Source organism: Thamnophis elegans, chromosome 4 (genome assembly GCF_009769535.1).
Source record: "Thamnophis elegans isolate rThaEle1 chromosome 4, rThaEle1.pri, whole genome shotgun sequence".
Lineage (NCBI taxonomy): Eukaryota > Metazoa > Chordata > Lepidosauria > Squamata > Colubridae > Thamnophis > Thamnophis elegans.
In genome coordinates this window covers 87612213-87632126 of record NC_045544.1, presented here as the reverse complement: position 1 = coordinate 87632126, position 19914 = coordinate 87612213, and the positions used below count along the sequence as shown (strand labels likewise).

Below are 19914 nucleotides of genomic sequence, written 5' to 3'. Positions count from 1 at the left end.
AGTAAAAATATTTAATTTATGACATTAATTTATGGAAAATTCTATTTTTGATTGTTTAAAAAAATGTATTGACAATTGCAGATAGATTTCATTTATACAGAGTGGTAATATTGCCACCTTGTGGCAAAGTGTGAAATAAGCATCTTTGAAATATTGTAATCTAATTTTCAATTAATAGAAATGGAATAGAAGTGAATGAATAGAAATATAATCAAACACAGGAACACTGGGCTGGGGGCTGGGTGGGAAGGAAGATGGGAGATGCTGATGCATTTTGTTAAATTGTTTTTGTATTGTAGTCCATAACCATATGGACACATGATACACCTCAATATCTTAATTGCTGCCAGGAGGTTTAGTAGCATTAAGTCTTTAAGAAGCTTTAAGAATAAAAAACCATTTACAAATATGTTATTGTGCAAGTATGGAGACTTCTGGTGTTCTATATGTCCATATCATAAGCAGTTGTAGGCAAATCTTCCATTTTGTTCCTTCCCTCATTTTTGTTAGGATACCTGTTCTGTCCCAAGCCTCTACAATATATACAGACTTGGCTGTCTGCCACAACTAAGGAAGGAGATAAGCAACCCCTTAGCTGGGAGGCCAGAAAGCTATCTCTATGAAACAAGGCTTGAACTCATGAAATTCTCCCAATCTTTCTCTACGGCTGGATCAGTAAATTGTTGTTTCCTGCAAAACTCCCCTCCTGTTCCGCCACCTATAAGCTCTCCGGAAGGGGCCAATCAGTAGCCACTTGTTCCTATTTCCTTCTGTAACCCTTTTTCCAAAGCTGCTCCGTCCTCCTTGCAGCCCTACGCGTACGTACGTCAGGGACTGCCTCCCTCTGTTCTTCTCCACTGTTCCCTGACTCAGACACCACCTGGTGGCCAACAGGCCTCTGCTCTGTCCCTGCTCTGCCTCCAAACACCCCCCAGAGTCTTCCTCAGCCTCTAGGGCAGTCCCATAGTGTTCATCGCTGTCAGATTCCACCAGCCGGCTGCAGTTGGGCCACAACAATACCTGGAACAAGATTGTAATTTGTGGTTTTAAAATAAGTGGTGGCAAGTGGCAGGTAAATTTGGGACAGGAAGGAGAATAACAACAACTTATGTGTTCAGGGGCCTCTGTGGAAGTGCAATTTAAGCCACACCTGGTTTTCATGCGCCATGCAGGACTTTGTGTGCGTGATATGTCCTCTTGTCTTTTTATAAGCACCCTTTTTCCCCAGATGTTCCTGTGGTTAATCATATTTCCTGCAGAATATTTCTTTACAACTTCAGGTACGTGCTGACAAGCATTGACCCAAATAATATTGACCCTATATAGTAAAGAGCCATTGGAAATTCTAAAAAGGGAAATGACACTTTTTAAAAACCACTTCTATGCCAAAAATAATGTGAATCTATGTGATACAGCATCAGAAGATCACATTTCTTTGCATCTTGTATAGGGTTTCCTCAACTGGCTGGAGTTTCTGCAGTGCCTAACCAATAGCTAGGCTTTCTTCTCTGAGAATTGCTAGACGTGATTTTGTTTAGCTCTGAAATTTGGTTATTTCTTGGTGTTAGCTGGTTTGCAGCAGGACAAAATATATTATATGGTCATTCGGCCTGCAAACTGAAGTGGTAGCATTTGTAGATCGGACCTTATTTAGTTGAGAGTTTGATCACAGTAGGTGAGCAGTTAGAATGCTAATATTTCCCCCAAAAGTATCTATACCATCCAGATAAACTCAGGAAGGAGTCTTATTCTTTGGAAATGGCAGAATACTAGTTTAAGATGATATTTTTTCAGAGTTGATGTTGGATTGTCCCTGCTTGTTGTCTAGATACATTAATTTAGGGCAGGATACTCCAAAGTGATCAGTACCAACCACCAAGGGTTGATGTAGCTATTCATTGTCATCATTGTTATTCACAGTACTATTAGTTAAACAAATATTTATTAAATTATTTTCATGTAAGAAATGTTTGAGGGTCAAAGAACAATCTGAAACTTCATGAAGGGTTAGGCTCTATGCACTGAAGAGTTTGGGGACCTCTGATCTAGGCCCACCTAACATTTGTGATTTGACTGCTATGCAGAACTACCTGGAGCTACTGTAGATTGTGAAATCACTAAAATTCAGCACTACAAAAGTTCACTTAATCCATTTAATACATTTTAACTATAGAGATATTTATCTCTGGAGGACTAGAAAGACTGTATGTACATTCAAAGAAACCCAGATAGACGGCAAAAGCTGTATAGGTTCTTGTGTAACCCTGAAAGGTTTACTTGTACCCTCTATCAAATCAATAGTGTTGACGTATTGTGTTCAATAGGGGTTGATGTATTAATTTGATTTATCTAAGATATTCAGGGCCTTTCCTCAGTACTCAGTTCAATGCCTATCCTTGAGTCAGTTATGGAACCATTCTGACACTTTAATTTTGACTGTCCCAGTGCCAATCTTTCTGCTTTCTCTGTTGTATCTGCTGCAAGTCACTGCATTGCCCTGATTTGTTAGGTGCACTATTCCTTATAGGTAAAGTGATTTGTTTTCTCTTCTGGCTTTGTTGCTATCCCTTTTCAGCATGCCCTCATAAATGGGGAAAACACCTGTCAGTTAAGCTCTGTGGCAGGAATGGAAAAGACTGGTTGGTCTGTCCTTCCCAAGTTTCATCTGGGCATCTCCCAAGTGTCAATAATGTGGCAAAGAAATCACATGGTAATAAACTAGAGGAGAAACAGTTAAGAATAGAGGGAAGCAGACTTGCCATAATTATGCAACTTGCTGGATCCTGTCAGACTTAATTTGACTAGCTGCTCAGAAAACAAGTATCTTGTTTGAAAGAGAGAGCTGGAACATGATAGAAACTGACAAGTGTGAAGAAACTGGCAAATAAACGCATACGCACCCTTATTATTTTCTGAACTTCACAATGAGTACAAGCAGGGCTGCTGCATCTAAAGAAAAACATACATTTCAGAGTTCTTGTAAAGCAGAAAAGGGCAAAAATGTCTCTTGATTTTCTCAAATAGAATAGCAGCAGTGTAGTAATTTTCAAATGGTGCTAAAAGGACACGGCGCGTGTTCTTCAACTAAAAGGTGGGGCCTTGCTGTCTTCTCTACCTTTTTAGAACTTGTCAGAGGAGCCATTTTTGAAAATTGGGCATAGATGTTGTGGGCAGATCTGAAAGAAACTCAAGAAGCTGAATCCTAATAAAGAAGGTTGGTAGAGAAATTGTTGTGTCAAAGCTGGGAAGCTACCAGAATGGAGCGGGATGAGCTTTAAAGTATGATTTTCTTATGTTAAGCCGACAGCAGCACATTGTGTCTTCAGGGTATGAAGAATCTGTATTGTTTGGAGAGGCATTATCTTGGAAGTGAAGTCAATTGACCTGTTACTGGATGTAATCAAAGGTATTGGATAGCACAGGCATGTTGGACAACCACTAGATGGCAGCAAAGAGAGATAGAAAGCTTTACTGTAACACTTTGCTGCTATCTAGTGATCACTGACATTTTTTTGCCATCTACCCATCCTTTTTGGAAGAGCTAATTTGGTGCGTAGATCGTCCTTGCTTTCCCATTGTCTTGTTTAGCAACCATTCAAAGTTACAACAAAGGAAATCAAATCCCGCCCCCAGCTTTGCAACTACTCTTCTCATTTATGATGATTGTAGCTTCCCATGCTCATGTGGTCATCATTTCCATGGTTCCCAACTGGCTTGCGTTAATGCAGAATGTTGAAGTCAAATTGCAAGTTGTGGTCATGTGATGTCTTGCTTAACAATCACAGTGACTTGCTTCATGATTGAATGAAAGTGACATAAGTTCATTGTGGACATTTAATTTTATGCCTAGCGAGTGCAGTGCCGAGTGATGAAGTTGCTGGTCCCAATTGTGGTTGTTAAGGGAGGACTACCCGTGATGGATAAAGGTGTTGGATTAGAAGCCAGGATCCATGAGTTTTAATCCTGTCTTAAGCATGAACTGGGTGACTTTGAGCCTGTCTCTCTCCCTCTTTCTCCCTCTCTCTCTCCCCTTCCCTCCCTCCCTCTCTTTCTCTCCCCCTCCCTCCCTCTCTCTCAGCATTCTTAGCAGAGTAGAATATCAATAGCCCTTTTCAGCATAATAACAGGAAAGTAAACAAGTTCCCATCTCTGATTAAAAATAATTACTGTATATACTCGAGTATAAGCCTAGTTTTTCAGCCCACTTTTTGGGCTGAAAAAAGCCGCCTCGGCTTATACTCGAGTCAGTGAAAAATTTGCCCGAAATGGAGGAGAAAAAGGGGCGGGGCCATGCCGCTGGGTGACACTCGTGAATGGCCCAGTGCCCCTGTGAGTTTCCCCTCCCTCTGTGTCAGTTTGCCGCGCAGCGCGCACCGCACCATCCCCCCTCCTCACGTTCTAATGTAATGCAGGGCTGTCTTACGATTCCCCTTCCTCCCCCTCCTGCCGCTCTGCAACGATGTCCCACCTCCTCCTTGTTATGGCAAGCAGCCACATAGCGATGTCCCACCTCCTCTGGTACAGTGATCCAATGATAGGAATCACTGTGCCGTGTGTCATAGGAGGCGGGACATCGCTCCCGCGGCTGCACAGGACATCATCATCACAGCGGGACATCAGCATCATGAGGTGAGTGAAGTATTTCATTGAATACACCGCTAGTTTACTGTTTTTCTTTGAAATAAATATTCAAAAACATTATTGGTATCTATTTTTATTTTTGAAATTTACCGGTAGCTGCTGCATTTCCCACCCTAGGCTTATACTCGAGTCAATAACTTTTCCAGTTTTTTGTGGTAAAATTAGGTGCCTCGGCTTATATTCGGGTCGGCCTATACTCGAGTATATACGGTATGTATTAATAAGTATGCATCCGTTCATTACACCTCCATATTTCTCTACAGTAGGGCTTAAGAATCAGCATGTCTTATCAATTAATTCAGTAAATGTTTGTGTATGTCTTAAGATCTATGTTTCTTCTGGTGTATTAATCTAATAAGCAATGTAAAAGAATATGTTAAGTATAATAGTTGTAACAGCAAGTGGTAGCTTTGTTTATTCCGCTGCAAGTTAATTTACTCTTCTTTTCACCAACTCAAGAAGGCAGTGGTATCAGACTTTTGGTAATATACAGATCTATTTAGTTTTATTAGTTACTTAATCAACAGTTTTAAAATCCCATTAAGCTACTAATAACTCTTTGATTGCTTGACAAGTTTAATGATAACACAGAAGATCCCACAAGCTCCCTTCCTGTCATCTGTTCTCTAACATTAGAGCATCCATCCTCATTTTGTGTAATGAAGCTAGAGGATCTTAACAGAGCAGAGTCAATGTCCAGGTTTTACAGAGCCTTTAAGCCATTATAAATACAACTAAGTGTAAACTTTTCATGGGGGCACCATAAATTTGGGCAGGGGAAAGGATTCCATAATCATCCCAATAGCTCGTCTGGCAAATGCAGAGTGCTTTCCATGCCTGTGTGGGAAGAGTTTAGCAGGACAGGATACTAAATCTCAGCTGGGTAAATGGTCAAAAGAAAATAATTCTTCTACCACTCTATCTCCAAGATGTCCAAATAACAAAAAAATATTCCTACCCCTACAACCTCATCACTTATCTGACAACAGTGTTGCTGCCACGAAAATAAATTAAAATGTAACCAAGATAATTTAAGAGCATTTTTAATGCTTTCTGCTCTAATTCTAGCCACCCAGGAGAGTCAGACGAGTTACTATTTTAAAAAAAGAGTTTGATTTTTAGCTTCGCACGTTCTATGAATCTAGCCATTTTGATGTATAAAACTTGGTATATGGCTTAGTATATTTGTAAATTCAGGCAGATATGACTTACACAAATACCATAGTTAAACTATTGATAAACAGATTATGTGAACTATTAGAACCAGCGCACTGCTTTCTCCTTGTATCACTGTGAGTTTCTCAGTCTTGATAATATTAACTAGGTCTAATCTGTTTGGGTCAATGTAGAACTAACTTAAAGTCTGTGAACTCAATTTTTTAAATCATTTTCCTTTGTTATCTAAAGCAATTTTGAGCTGGTTGAGATTATGATGTGGTTCATATTCGCTAAGCTACAGCTTGCTTAACCATGGATTATTGAATAAATTACAATTGGGTTCATTTACTAGGCCACAAGCCATATTTGTCAAGCCACAATGATTGGGATCACTTAACACATTAGGCCAAACTGCAACAACTATATTATGGCTGAGTGTTGGGAAGAACCCAGCCCTTAAATTTATGTTCTCTGATACTGTATCCCACGTGCATATCCTTCTAGACACAATCTTTTTAACTGGAGTTGCCAACATTTGAAATGTATTCAGAAATAAATGTATATCATTCCTGATGTATAATCCTTTTTGGAAGAATAGTGGTAGGTTCCTACTGGTTTGGCTGAACCAGTAGTGGTTTGGTGGCCTGGGTCGCTGGAACCAGCAGGAACCCAGGCCTGCCATGCCCCCAAATAGGTTCTCCCCTAGGCGCAGCCATCTTGTTTTTTGTTTTGCACATGCGCAGAACAATTTTAACCGTACTGCGCATGCGCACGCGGCACACACACAAGCAGGTAGTAGTGCCTGCCAGAACCCATCCCTGGTATGCATCTGTCTATATGAATGTATAAGTGTTTTTATATGTTTATATATGTAGATATTTCCCCCCCTCTAATATTTTCAATAATAAGCACCCTTCGTTCATTTGCAATTGTGACATATATGGTCTGATTTGAAGTACATTTACAAAATAGCTCCATTTTTTTCAAACTTTTTTTTGAGTTAATAAGAGTTTGAAAGTCTTTAAAACCCTGTGCATAAAATACCAGAATATTTCAATAGAGAGGACAGAACATCGTATTTGGGGATGATTATTTTTTTTGAAAGTGTGCATGGTACAAAAATGTGAATTTACAGTATTGTGGAATGCATTCCTGTAAGTGCTCGGTTGCTTGGAGAAATGTTAATATATAGATTCTGCATAAAGTATTTCAGAACATAATTCAGCTTGTTTTAATTTTATAATAGAATATTTTATATCTTGATGTTACACAAGTTATATAGTATTAGAATTTCTTAGTACAGTATGAAAATGCAAAGTTGATTTTCAAGACAGCTGAAAGTAATTGGAAAAGGCTACAAAAGGACTAACTTATTTACTGTGCCAAAGAGCTAGAAGTTATATCCTGATCCATTCAGAAATATACTGTATATATTTTGATAGCTTATGCTTATATATTACATATATATTTATTCTGAAATCAGTATTACTGAGGGCAATATGATTTGTCCATTAGAACATGAGGTTCAGTATGAATTCCCACTCTTCTAGGAGTAAGAACCATCTTCCTAGAAGTAAATTTTATATTATTTCTGAAACACAATATAAAAGAAACCTCAGAATGATATCAGATTGTAGCATTTCCTCTAATTCCATGTAGCTGCTGGAATCTATGTTGCTAAGTCTTCAGATGTGAGAAGGACAAGAGAGATTCACAAACAAAAGGGATGAAACAGCTGCACCACCCAATATGTATCTTAGTGCAGTAATAGGCAACCTCAACCTGCATTACACGACACTCGCAGTTCCCCTTCCAGTCATAATAGTTAAATATTAAGCATATCTCCCTATCATTTTGAATTGGAAAACATATGGGAGCTCAAATCCTCAAATAAGCATCTTATTATTTAAAAAATGTAAAAGCACATGAAAAAAAAAGAAAACCATGTATTTCCCACCATGGTTCCAACTCCTTTGCAGCCCTTAGCTTCCTAAAAACTTTGAACCTCATGCCTCTCCAAAGTCTTGTGCTAATTCCTATCCAATAGCAACTATGTGTTTGAAAAGTGTTAAGAGAGGAAAGTCATTTTGTGGCATCATTTAAAGTTTAACTGCAAAATGTTGGGTCTGATAACTATATGTGAAGTTGCTTTTCCTTTGTGCCCTTAACTTTAGATGTTGCATGCGCTCAATTTGTGAGACAGGATAAGAAAATTGGAGCATCATTCAATCCCATCCTTTCTTGCATCTTGCACTGGTGGCTCATTTGAAATGTTAGATTGAATAAAACTGTCACATTAGCCCTGAACGCATGCTCTGAGAGCTTCCTATGACAGTCTCTGGGATCTTCTTTCTTGCCTTGAGCTCTGGTTAGCATCACTTAAGAAAGCTTTTGGTAAACAACAGACTAATTGATCGTTTAGCTTTCACATAGCTACCGCCATGCTGTACTCACATCTGTGTACCATTTCTGTCATCCTTATGCCATAACACTGGAGAAATGATGGCTGTTTCTTGCAGATTCTTCTGTGGGCTCGGTTGCCAAGACCAAAGCTGTAATGGTTTGTTATTATGACCTTTTGTTATTCCATTAGTGCTCAATTACTTGGAAAAAAAAAAGTGGTGTGTGCATACTTTAGGAAAGTTTTCACCCTTTCCACTGACCTGACATCACAGTTTATATTACAAAATGTATTAATGACAAAGTCGTGTTTTCATGTCAGGAGGACCAACTTTAACAGCTATAATCTGCCCTTAGTCATCATAAATATAAATGTATTGGTAAAACAGATCTTGTTAATGTAGCCAAGATAAATGCTGGGGCTATATTTCAAACCAAGTGAAGCATACAACGTTTGGGTCTGTATGCTTATGTGTTTGTGTGAGAGAATGTTTGACTCAGCTGAAGCACATTGTTGTCAGAAGGCTGTTAATATAACCTCCCTCCTCTTCAACCCTCTATTGCTTGTTTTTCTTTTTCTTTTCCTGGAACAGTAATTGCCTCCTTTATAGTTGTTAAAGATCTGTTGTAATGCAGTTAGGGCCTTCATTGGATCACTAGTTCTAGCCCAAAGTGCAGAACATTCAGGATTACCGATAGATTAATTAATTCCTCATTGGATAAATTATTGACAATTCTTTATTATTAGTTGGAGTCAAACTAAGTAGAATTTAGTTCCCACAACTTGGGAGTCCTCCTGGACCCACAGCTGAGTTTTGACCACCATTTATCAGCTGTGACCAGGGGGGCATTTGCCCAGGTTCGCCTGGTGCGCCAGTTGCGGCCCTACCTGAACCAGGAGGCCCTCACAACAGTCACTCGAGCCCTTGTGATCTCTAGGCTGGAATACTGCAATGTGCTCTACATGGGGCTGCCCTTGAAGAGCATCCGGCGACTTCAGCTAGTCCAAAATGCAGCCGCGCGAGTGATTGTGGGCGCACCACGGTTCGCCCACATAACACCGATCCTCCGTGAGCTGCGCTGGCTACCTGTTGGTCTCCGGGTGCACTTCAAGGTCCTTCTTACCATCTATAAAGCGCTCCATGGTAGTGGATCTGGCTATTTGAGAGACCGCCTTCTGCCGATTACCTCCCTCCGTCCCATCAGATCGCATAGAGTAGGCCTCCTCCGAATTCCATCCGCCAGTCAGTGCCGACTGGCGACTACGCGGAGGAGAGCCTTCTCAGTTGCAGCTCCGACGCTATGGAACAATCTCCCCGTGGAGATCCGCACCCTCACCACCGTCCAGGCCTTCCGCACAGCCCTCAAGATCTGGCTATCCCTTCAGGCCTGGGGATAAGACTTTACTCTCGCCCCTCCCGAATGTTGAATGAATGTTGGGTTTTTTTATTGCTAATTATTTTTTATTCACATTTTCTTTTTGTGTCTTGTCCTGCACTCCCCTCCCCTATTATTGTAAGCCGCCCTGAGTCCCCTCAGGGAGAAGGGCGGCCTATAAATGCTTAATAAAATGAAATGAAATGAAAAATTTTGGTGCCTCCATTACTAATCCCTGATTTAAAAGTAAGGATTCTCTTGAATCAAATTTGGTCCTGGGGACATCATGGCAACAATATGGGTTTCCATTGGCCTTTAAGTAAACAGAGCTAAAACTAATTTACAACAACACAAGTTATTATATCTCACCTCAACTTTTTCCCCCTGCAAATTATCCTCACTCCCATTATTATAGCTTCATATATTTCGGTACAATGCACTTGCTCTTTAAATGTCTTCTCTGTCTTTAAGATTCACATCCACTCCATTTATGATTGACTTTTTCAGTCTCTTCTTCTTGATCCACTCACTCTTCCTTTATATGCTTGTTTTACTCAAACATAATTAATTTTTTCTATATTATTAAATAGAACACAATGCACTTATTTATGCTGGTTACTGTACTTACTTTTCTTTCTATTTACATTCATTTAACCTTCATTCATTCTTGACCTTCCCCTTATTTTACCACACACATTCTTTAAGTACCCCATTCCCATTGAATTCAATGTTTATGTTTCTCCTAACAAACCAACTCTCACTTCCTTATAATAAAGAGGGTACAATTACAATTATACAGAACCATTTTTACTTCCTTCGACAAGTGTTCATGTTTTGTAACAGACCACATGCTACCCCCTGTGTTTCTGCAGTATTTTCACATCTTAAAATTTCTCCACTTCTCATCTTTAGTAAACATTCTGCCAAAGTGCAAATTAATGTATTTGCTTTAGGTTTTTGCCAGTTAAATATAGACTGCAATTATTCACTCCATTTTCCTTGTCAAACAATGCTTACATTGATCTGGGATACATTAATTTTCAGATCTGTGCTTTATTGTATCATCTTTCACTGCAGATGATTTTGGTTTTCAGCCAACAGCATGTCATATTTGGCCATATTGCTCTTCAACTAATACATCCCTGATATCAACCCCCAAATATTTTATATACATTTATCCATGTACATGAAATCAAGTGGATGCCACATATCCTTGTCTTACTCCCTGTTCAAAGTTAAACCTTTTGCAATTCTATTTCGCCTTACATTTTACACCATCATATACCATGCTAATTGCATTCAGTAGTCAACTTTCAACTTCACAATCCAAACCTATTTTTATCATATGCTCTTTTAAAACAAATATGCAATAAATCTTCTTTCTCATATTTCTATATTCCTCAGTGATCTTCTGAAGAGCTGAAATCCTATCCACAGTCCTTCCTTGGCATAAAGCTATGTTGTATTTCTCACATTTTGCATAATACCATCTCCTGTACTCTTTTAATCAGAAATGTGCCATTTACCAATTAAGCCACTTGTAGTTTCACTAATTTTTCTTTATTTAGGAGAATAATAATGCCATCCCTTGAATCCTGAATCTAAGATAGATTTTATAAAATAAACGCCTTAACGTTTTTTCAGTTATCCCATCTATTCCTACAGACTTCCCTTTCAACATTTTTGATTAACACTAACATTTATTTCCAATTCTTATTTTTGACACATTGCTATTAGTCCTATAAAATTTCATAAACTACTTCTTCCATATTCTCTAACTTTCAGGCTAAATCAGTTGATCACTTTGTTTCCTCTTAATTTTATTCAAATGTTGCACGAATTTCCCCAAAACTGATGAGGGACTTTTCCATTTTCATACTTATTAGAATATAACCAGTGGTGGGATTCAAATAATTTAACAACTGGTTCTCTACCATAATTATTTCTTCCAACCATCAGTTCACCAAACTGCTCAGAAAGTTAATAACTGGTTCTCCCGAAGTAGTGTGAACTGGCTGAATCCCACCACTGAGTATAACATGAAACTACCACCAACCCACAACCACCTGAATAAATTCATTAGGTACTATCAAGTCAGTGTCAATTCTTAGCAGCCACATAAACTTTCTCCATGATATGACTAGATGACACAATTCATGTTTTCTGACATACAATATATTTTAGCTTTTTCTTTTATAATCAAACTTACATTTATACTTCTATACAGCAGGTCTATTTTTCTTCCTTTTTTCATTAGCTAATTTATCCTCATCTTCTACCATTTACTCCTTTTAATCCAAAGTTGTAGTATTCTATATGCCATGGTCATCACTAAATAGGCTCATGATATTGTTTACTATTACCCATCATGACTTTGGTCAAGCAAGGCCAAATTTTCACACAATCCTATTTACTAAGATAGAAGCAATGTATATTAATTTACGAGCTTCAGTCATATTGTGTCAGTTGCAGCATTTAATGCTAAGGTCAGTTGTAACAATAACTTTATACATACAGGTATTAAATTTGAGTGTGGTAAAAATGATGGCCATTGTCTCAGAGTTATTACAACTACTGGAGGAAGCCATCGCAAGGATTTGGTTTCAAGAGGTTTCCTCAATGTAGAAGAAAATGTACAAATCACCCATTAGTAAGCCTAGAAGACTCTGAGATTGGCTCAAGAGTCAACAGAGCTTAATTCTGTAGCAAATAAAAGAAAATTTTACAAATGGCCCTTTTATTCACTGAGAATGACAAAGGACATATTTAGAGGTTTAGTTTTTAGACCTTAATCCTTTTGGAAAACAATATGCCTCTCAGGAATCCTGGAAGTAAAATAATGGGACTCTGTGTTATTTAACTGCTCTATTATTTAACTACAGTTACTTAAGTCCCTGGAGGGAAGGATGTAATAAATCTTTAAGTATTTGTTCTGGTTTATGGCTGAAGGGAAACTGTATAACTCTAAATCAGCTGTTGTAAATATTTGCAATGGCATATTTTCCTACAAGGGAGGGGGGGGGTCTTGGGTGTTGGTTTAATGTTTGGGTAGCTGGGCTTCCAGGGCCCAAGACCATTTAACATTTGCACCAACTTGTCACTTGATATTTGCAAGGTGTTGGCTGGCACAGAATTGTGGTGGTAGGAACAATAGGCAGTTGCCCTCTATTACCGACAGAAGATATGCATAAGCCAGGATTGTGAAATAGCAATTGGATGCAAGTTGGAATCTGTAAAAAAATGGTGAGCAACATATTGATCACAATCAATCAGGGGACAATGATAGTTCTTGTCAAGTTGCTATGACAGCTGAGGAGACAAGGAAGATTGTTTAGGAAAGAATGCAACAAGAGAAATTCTCTTACTTTTGTGGTGGTGGTTTTTGGACATAGTATAAAGAGTTGTGATTTAATGTTCACTAACTAGTTTATGCCATCATGGAAACTACCTCAACATTGTCCTGACAAGTATGCAAACATTGGTCTTCTTGCTTCGTGTAGTTTGTTTTCTATACTCCAAATATAGATCTATATATTTTCTCTTGTAATAAGACCCCCACTTGTAATTACAAGAATCTTTGTTTAATCACTCCAGGATCTCCTTTTTGCCACTTGACGTTACTAACATGTTTTCTATTCCCATTTCTTTCTGTGCATCAGTAGAGAAATGTTGATTATGAGCTGTGCTCTATATACCAAAATTTAACAGAGTAACAGAACTGGAAGGCACCTTGGAGGTCTTCTAGCCCAACCTCCTGCTCATGCAAGAAACCCTTTAACATTTCAGACTGTCCAATCGTCCAATCTCTTCTTAAAAACCTTTCTTCTTAAAAATCCGCTGAGCACCCACAACTTCTGAAGGCAAGTCGACCCACTGTTTGTTTTGTCAGGAAATTTCTCCTCAGTTCTCGGTTTGTTCTCTTCTTTATTAGTATCCATTCATTGCAGTGGTGGGTTGACGGCAGTACGCCCTGATACGCGCGTACCGGTGCCTGCCGGAAGCAGCAGCCACCGTACTGGAATGGTGCTTTGGAGGGGCCGCCCGCCCTTGTTCCTTACCTGTATTTGAAGGAAACGGGCCAATAGCGCCTGTGCGACGATCCCCCGAGCAGCTGGAGCATCGCAGGCGATGCGTGTGCATGCGTGCATGCCCGTGGTGCACTCCCAGCTCCCGTTAGAGCATACCAGTTGCAACGGGAGCTGAAACCCACTACTGATTCATTGCCCCTTGTTTTGCAGTATTGCATTTATTTCAGGATTTTGCTTTTATAACTCAAATACGTACTGATAATTTGTGGGGAGGGAAGATCTGAATATGCGAAATGAGCTAATTTAAACAAATGACTCAAGACATTGCTAATGGAAGCCTGAAGCAAGACAGCATGATGTGAAAAGGGGCAAGTCAATCCTTGCTGCTTCCATGGTGGTTTTTAACACTTTTACCTATTCTCCACTGAAGTCATTCATCTATATATGTGGAGGTGAATAAATGGAAGGAAAGCTAAATTCCACCCGAATTAATTTCCTAATTTCCACTTTAATTTAAAGGAATCAAATCAAACAAAATCAAACACATTCATCTCCAACACAGAAATAGCCTATATAGCTGCTACATGAGAGAATGAGCCATTGAAGTCAGTGGGATTCACAGTATTGCATAGGCTTAATCATAGATTTGTGTGATTTCTCTTTCACTATATAACTTCTGTTATAGAAAGCAATGTGTGTGTAAGAAGATGATTTGCATATGTAGATACAAATAGAGGATCAATTCTTTTTACAAATGAAGTGTCTTATTTTACAGGCAAATAATTTTAACCAATAGTCATTAATTGAATTAATCAGTTTTTGTCTTGTCCTGCCCTATTTTAGACTGTGTCCTGTTTAACTGATGTACATATAAGGACAATGGTTTAGCAACTATTGGACAAAAATATTTTTTAGGATTGTTTTCAGTTGGAACTGGCAATTAGCTGACAAGGAAAAAAGTTTGGGCAAGATACAGGTTTCTGTATATATTTATAACCCATTAGTTTTTAAAAGGGCAAAGGTATTTTTGTTGCTAAGGGTTTTTTTTTAAGCCAATTTGAATTACAGTGTATTTCCCTTCTTTAGTTGCAGAGGGCAGCCGAGCCTACAGAATCCCCTGACTTTGGGCAGAAATAATGTCTTCAGATGCTGTGCTTTTTGTAAAAATTCAGATACAGGTTCCAGGTCTTTAAAAGGCAGCTCAATAGGACAAGATTATTTTAAGGTTCTAAAACTGAGAATCACACTTCATACTGAGCAGATTTTGTAGGGAAAATGTTTAACAATTCTCAACCTCAGCAACATTAGGGTGGGCTCCAATTCTCAGAATTCCCCAATCAGCATGAATTCTGGTAGCTGGAGTGCATTTATCTTACATTTCTGACATTGAGAAACACTGCTCTAGTTCATTCACTGAAATCAGGACTTAAACGGGTCTGATGCAGAACCTTGGTCAATCATCAAAAGATGGCATCAAGCTAGAGTTCCCTACCATATATGTCTTTGCTGCTGTCTGGTGTCACCTGATGTTTCAAAGCCCAGATATAGTAAATCAGCTTGGAATCCTACAACAGAAGAGGACAAGAAAACTTTTTCGCACTCCATATGAATCTTTTGATTGCTCTTCGCAGCACTGCAAGTTTTTGGAATGGGTGCCATTTGAAATAAGAAGTTCACCAAGGGCACTGCATTCATTGTTGAAGTACCATAATATGCTTTCAGTCCCAGCCAAGTAAGTTTTGTTTTTCCTCCTTTCAAGATCCTGTTTTATTCTTTCCATATGATCCCAAAAAAGATTTTTCAGACATGAACACGTTAGCCTTGGCAGATGTTTAGAGGCTAAAAATCCCCAAAGCAAGGGATTATATGTTCTTTTCAGCAAGACATCGTGCATATTCAAGAATTGATATCTGTTGGGTTCCTAAGGTCTTATAGCATCTATCAGGGAAGTGAAGATTCTCCAATGACATATAAAGATCATTATCCAATTTTAATATGATTTCAAGGAGAAAAATTGCTTTTCAAATGTAGAATGAATGAATAGCTATTGATCCAAGAAAGCATATTATGGTATTCTACAAAAATCTAAAGGAGAACTAAAATGTTTTTTAATATAAATGCAATGCAGAGATGTCCAGAGACAACTAGATTAGAGTTGTTTTATGAAAGGAATTATAAGGATTACAAAAATCAGGAAAAAATAGATTGAAACTGCAATTGTAAGAAAAGAAAAGTATTAACAAAGCTAATCCAAATGACAGATATTAAAAGAAATAAAGAAACAACTATTAGTCTTATTAGAATTGGAAGAGCTTTAAAATTATGTCAAACAAAATCATTTTGAGAATGTAAATGGGCCCGGGAAACATCTGGTATATCAAATCAGGAAAGAGAAGGATGGGAAAAATCAAAGTGTGGGTGGAAAGTATATATCCATAGTAAACCAAAGCATACTTTGGAAATGGAATACTTTTCATAAACTTTAGTTAATACCTAAGGGCATCAGGCAAGGGTGCCTGCTGTTTCCCTTTACTATTTGTAATTGCTTTAGAAGTGCTGGCAGACAGATAAATAACTGGAATCAAACTTCAAAGGAAGAGAATATAAAATGAAATGCTGTGCAGATGATGCAGTACTAATTATGCAGCCAGACAGCTCTAGAAGGCAGTTAATGAGAATAATCAAAGATTATAATCCATTCTTTGATTACAAATTTAATGGAAGATGGAAAACGATAACAACAAGATGCTTAGCTTCTGAAGAAAAACATATTGTGCAAAAGAGAGTGGTTGTGAGATAACAACAATAACAAAACCCAGTGAAATACTCTGAACTTTATTTGAAAGGATGTAACAAAGAACATATTTCAAAACAATGATAATAAGTCATGGAAAGAAATAAGTAATTGGTAATTTGATATTGGCTGTAGAATCACAGCATGGGCAACACTTATGATTATACCTGATCTCCAGAAAGCCAAGAGGGTCAGCATTGGGAGACCATTGAGAACCAACAAAGCTACAGGGTAGGTGGAAAGTCAGAAAAAACTTTTAGGAAGAAAGCAATTGCAAACTATTTCCCAAACGCTGCAGTGAAAACCACATGCATTTCTCCATTTAATCACTAAATTGATTCTGAAGAATCTTACTTTACAAGATATTGAATTCTATTGAGTTGCAAAAATGTGGATGATCAATAGATGGCCATAGCGAAATACAGAAGGCACCCATTCCTTGCTGCTATCCGAGGTCATCCAAATATTTGAGGCACTCTGGTAGCCCTAGCTTCTCGTAACTTTCATACTATACTTAAAAGAATAAGGATATATGGATCCAACTTGCTGAGACTCATATCTGAGAAATATTTATTTAATGGACAATTTCAGTGGAAAATCTGCAGAATATCTAAAAAGCAGTTTAACATTTTCTAAATCAGCAATTGCTTAAGTAGCTATTCATGTTATTTTAATATGAGAAATAAAGGCTCTAGACCTTTTTCTGAAGTAGAGACCCAGGGGAAGAAAAACAAGTTGTCTATTCTTTCCCCAGTCTGCAATTTGCATGAGACTCCATTTTCATGGAATTATGCAATTATGTAGATTCATATCCATAGATGTCAAAAAAGTCAAGATGCTGGACATGACAATATGATGCAAGCTCTGCCTATTTTTTAAATGTAGGTAGTTGATGCATCACTGCTTGGCAAATCTTTTTAACTCATACCCATACAACCTGAAGCCCCAGAACTTTCCACAGGCAAAAAAAAGAACTTTGGCTGCAGCCTTTCAAAAGCTCCAGAATCTACCAAATGCTAATCTGAAGGCGAGAGAGAGGAATAGTCTAGGGCAGGGATGGCAAACCTTTTTCTTACAGCATGCCAAAATTGTGCATGCGGGCGCTATCGTGGGCATGTGCCCACTCAATCTCCCTGCCCACCTGCACATGCATGTGTGACCCTCCATGCATGTGTGCGCAAACACCACCACCCCCGGCATGTGTCGTAATCTCTCCCCAGGCACCGGAGGCTCTTTTGAAGTCTGGGGAGGGCAAAAAATGGCCCCAATGGCTCAATCAGAAGTTAGTTCCCGAACTTCTGGTTGGCCCGTTGGGGCCATTTTTCACCTTCCCCAGCTGTTTTCCCGGAGGGCCAGGGAAAACGGCCTCCCAATGCCCTCTGGAAGGGTGAAAAATCATCTGGCCGGCATGCACATGCACGCTAGAGCTGGTGTGCCACCACATATGTGGGCCATCTGTGGTACGTGTGCTATAGGTTCACCATCGCGGGCTAGGGTTCATATTGGTATTCCTTACCTTACAACAGTTCAATTTTGACTGTTCAAAATTACAACAGCACTGAAAAATGTAACATGACTGTTTTTCACAGGTACGACCTTTGCAGCATCCCCATGATCAAAATTCAGATGCTTGGCAACTGTCTCTTATTTATGACCGTTGCAGTGTCTCGGGGCTATGTGATCTTCTTTTGTGACCTTCTGACAAGCAAAGTCAATGGGAAAGCTAGATTCTCTTAACAATTGTGTTACTATTTAACAACTGCACCGATTCACTTAAAAATTGTAGCAGGAAAGATCATAAAATGGAGCAAAATTCACTTAACAAACATCTCACTTAACAACAGAAATGTTGGGCTTAATTGTGGTCGTAAGTTGACTAACAGTATTTAATTTTAATTAAATGTATTAAAAATGAAGGGTTTTTTTTTGTCGTGACCTACCCGTTGCTTTTTCAAATGAGGCCTCCAAGAGCACTTTCACTTTTCTCTCACTTGGTGTCCATCAGTTTACTGAACCTCAGTGCCAATAATTCCCAACCAGCTATGTTGATGGCGTGAATAACACCATAATTATTCTGCTACTGTGTTTCCCCGAAAATACGACCTGTCCCAAAAATAAGGCCAACCCCGATTTTGGGGGTGGACATAAATATACGCCCTCCCCTGAAAATAAGTCCTAGTGAAGGCATAGGGTGGCCAGAAAAAGAGGCAGCCCTTCCCTTTCCTATCACCTCATGGAGGTTTAGCCCTTTGATTGCTGCCCGCTGATCAGCTGAGCCAGTGAAGGCTGTGCAACTTGACCCAGATCTCCAGAGCACCTTCCCAGTTGTCGGTCTCCTCCCCCTTTTCCTGCTGATCGTTCTTTATTGGGATCGGAGCAAAGACATCCCCCCGAAAAAATGCTCAATCCGAAGCCTTCAGCCTTGCAATCCTGGGAGGGGCATCTGTGCTGTGATTCCCAAAGAAAGGATGGGCGGCGGGAAAATCCACCCCCTTTTCCTGCCGATCGTTCTGTACTTGGGATCGTAGCACCAGAAACACTTCCCCAAAATGCTCAATCTGAAGCCTTCCTGGGAGGAGCTTCTGTGCTGCGATCCCAAAGAAGAGTGGTGTGTGTGAGAGGGAGGGAGGGAGAGAGAGAGAGAGAGAGATCCGATTCAGGGCTGGCAGCAGTGTTCTCTCCGTCTCCCCCCCCCGCCCCGTTCTCTCTCTCACACACAAACACATACAGGTCCCTCACCCCTCCCAAAGCAACCACATCCCTTCACTAACCTGCTTCCCTACTCCATTCTGAACTGCCATGTGCAGGGAAAGAAAAGTAGTCTGTGGGACTACTTCCAACCGTTTCTCGCTGTTCATGGACCTGGAAGTCAGGTAAGATGCGCGTCTTGCTTCTCCCCCTCCCCACATACCACCCGCAAGTTGCGCCCCAAAATAGTAAGACCTTCCCGAAAATAAGGCCAAGTGCTTATTTTGGGGTTCAAAAATATAAGACAGGGTCTTATTTTCGGGAAAACACAGTATTCTACTTCACCTCCAAAATGCCACCTTGTTGACATTGATGAAATCAGTTTCATCTCAAAATATCAAATCAGTCGTATATTTTCCTGTGGTTCCATTCTCATAGGAAGCCTGTTAAAGGTCTGTAGCTAAAAGTGACAGAAAAATGTTTGATTTATGAACGGTTAAAAATGACTAAAAGGCAAAATAGGCATGATATATATTGATTCTTCTATGAATTGTCTATAAATTGATTGCTATCTAAACATATATGAACTTAATGCTATGTTTTATGCTATAATTTATCAATGATTGCTTTCATTAATGCCTAATCATTTAAAAATAAGCAGATATATTGAAGCAATAAACTAAATTTATAACAGAAAATCAGTAAATTATCTTACAATCTGTTCTTCCAAAATTCTAATAATTGAGGAACAATCACCCTTTAATTAGTCACTTAAACTTAAAGAGAGTTGGAAAGATTCCCTGTAATCTTATTTACATTGAAGAAGTC

At 39.0% G+C, this 19914-nt stretch overlaps 1 long non-coding RNA gene across 1 annotated transcript; it reads right to left on the bottom strand.

The window, feature by feature from the left end:
* Positions 1-739: 739 nt before the first annotated feature.
* LOC116507055 lies at positions 740-6454 on the bottom strand. Its single transcript, XR_004255141.1, has 3 exons — positions 4851-6454; positions 4657-4658; positions 740-4166 (listed from the first exon to the last, which is right to left on the bottom strand). It is a non-coding gene; the product is annotated as an uncharacterized LOC116507055 (long non-coding RNA).
* Between the last annotated feature and the right edge of the window lie 13460 nt (positions 6455-19914).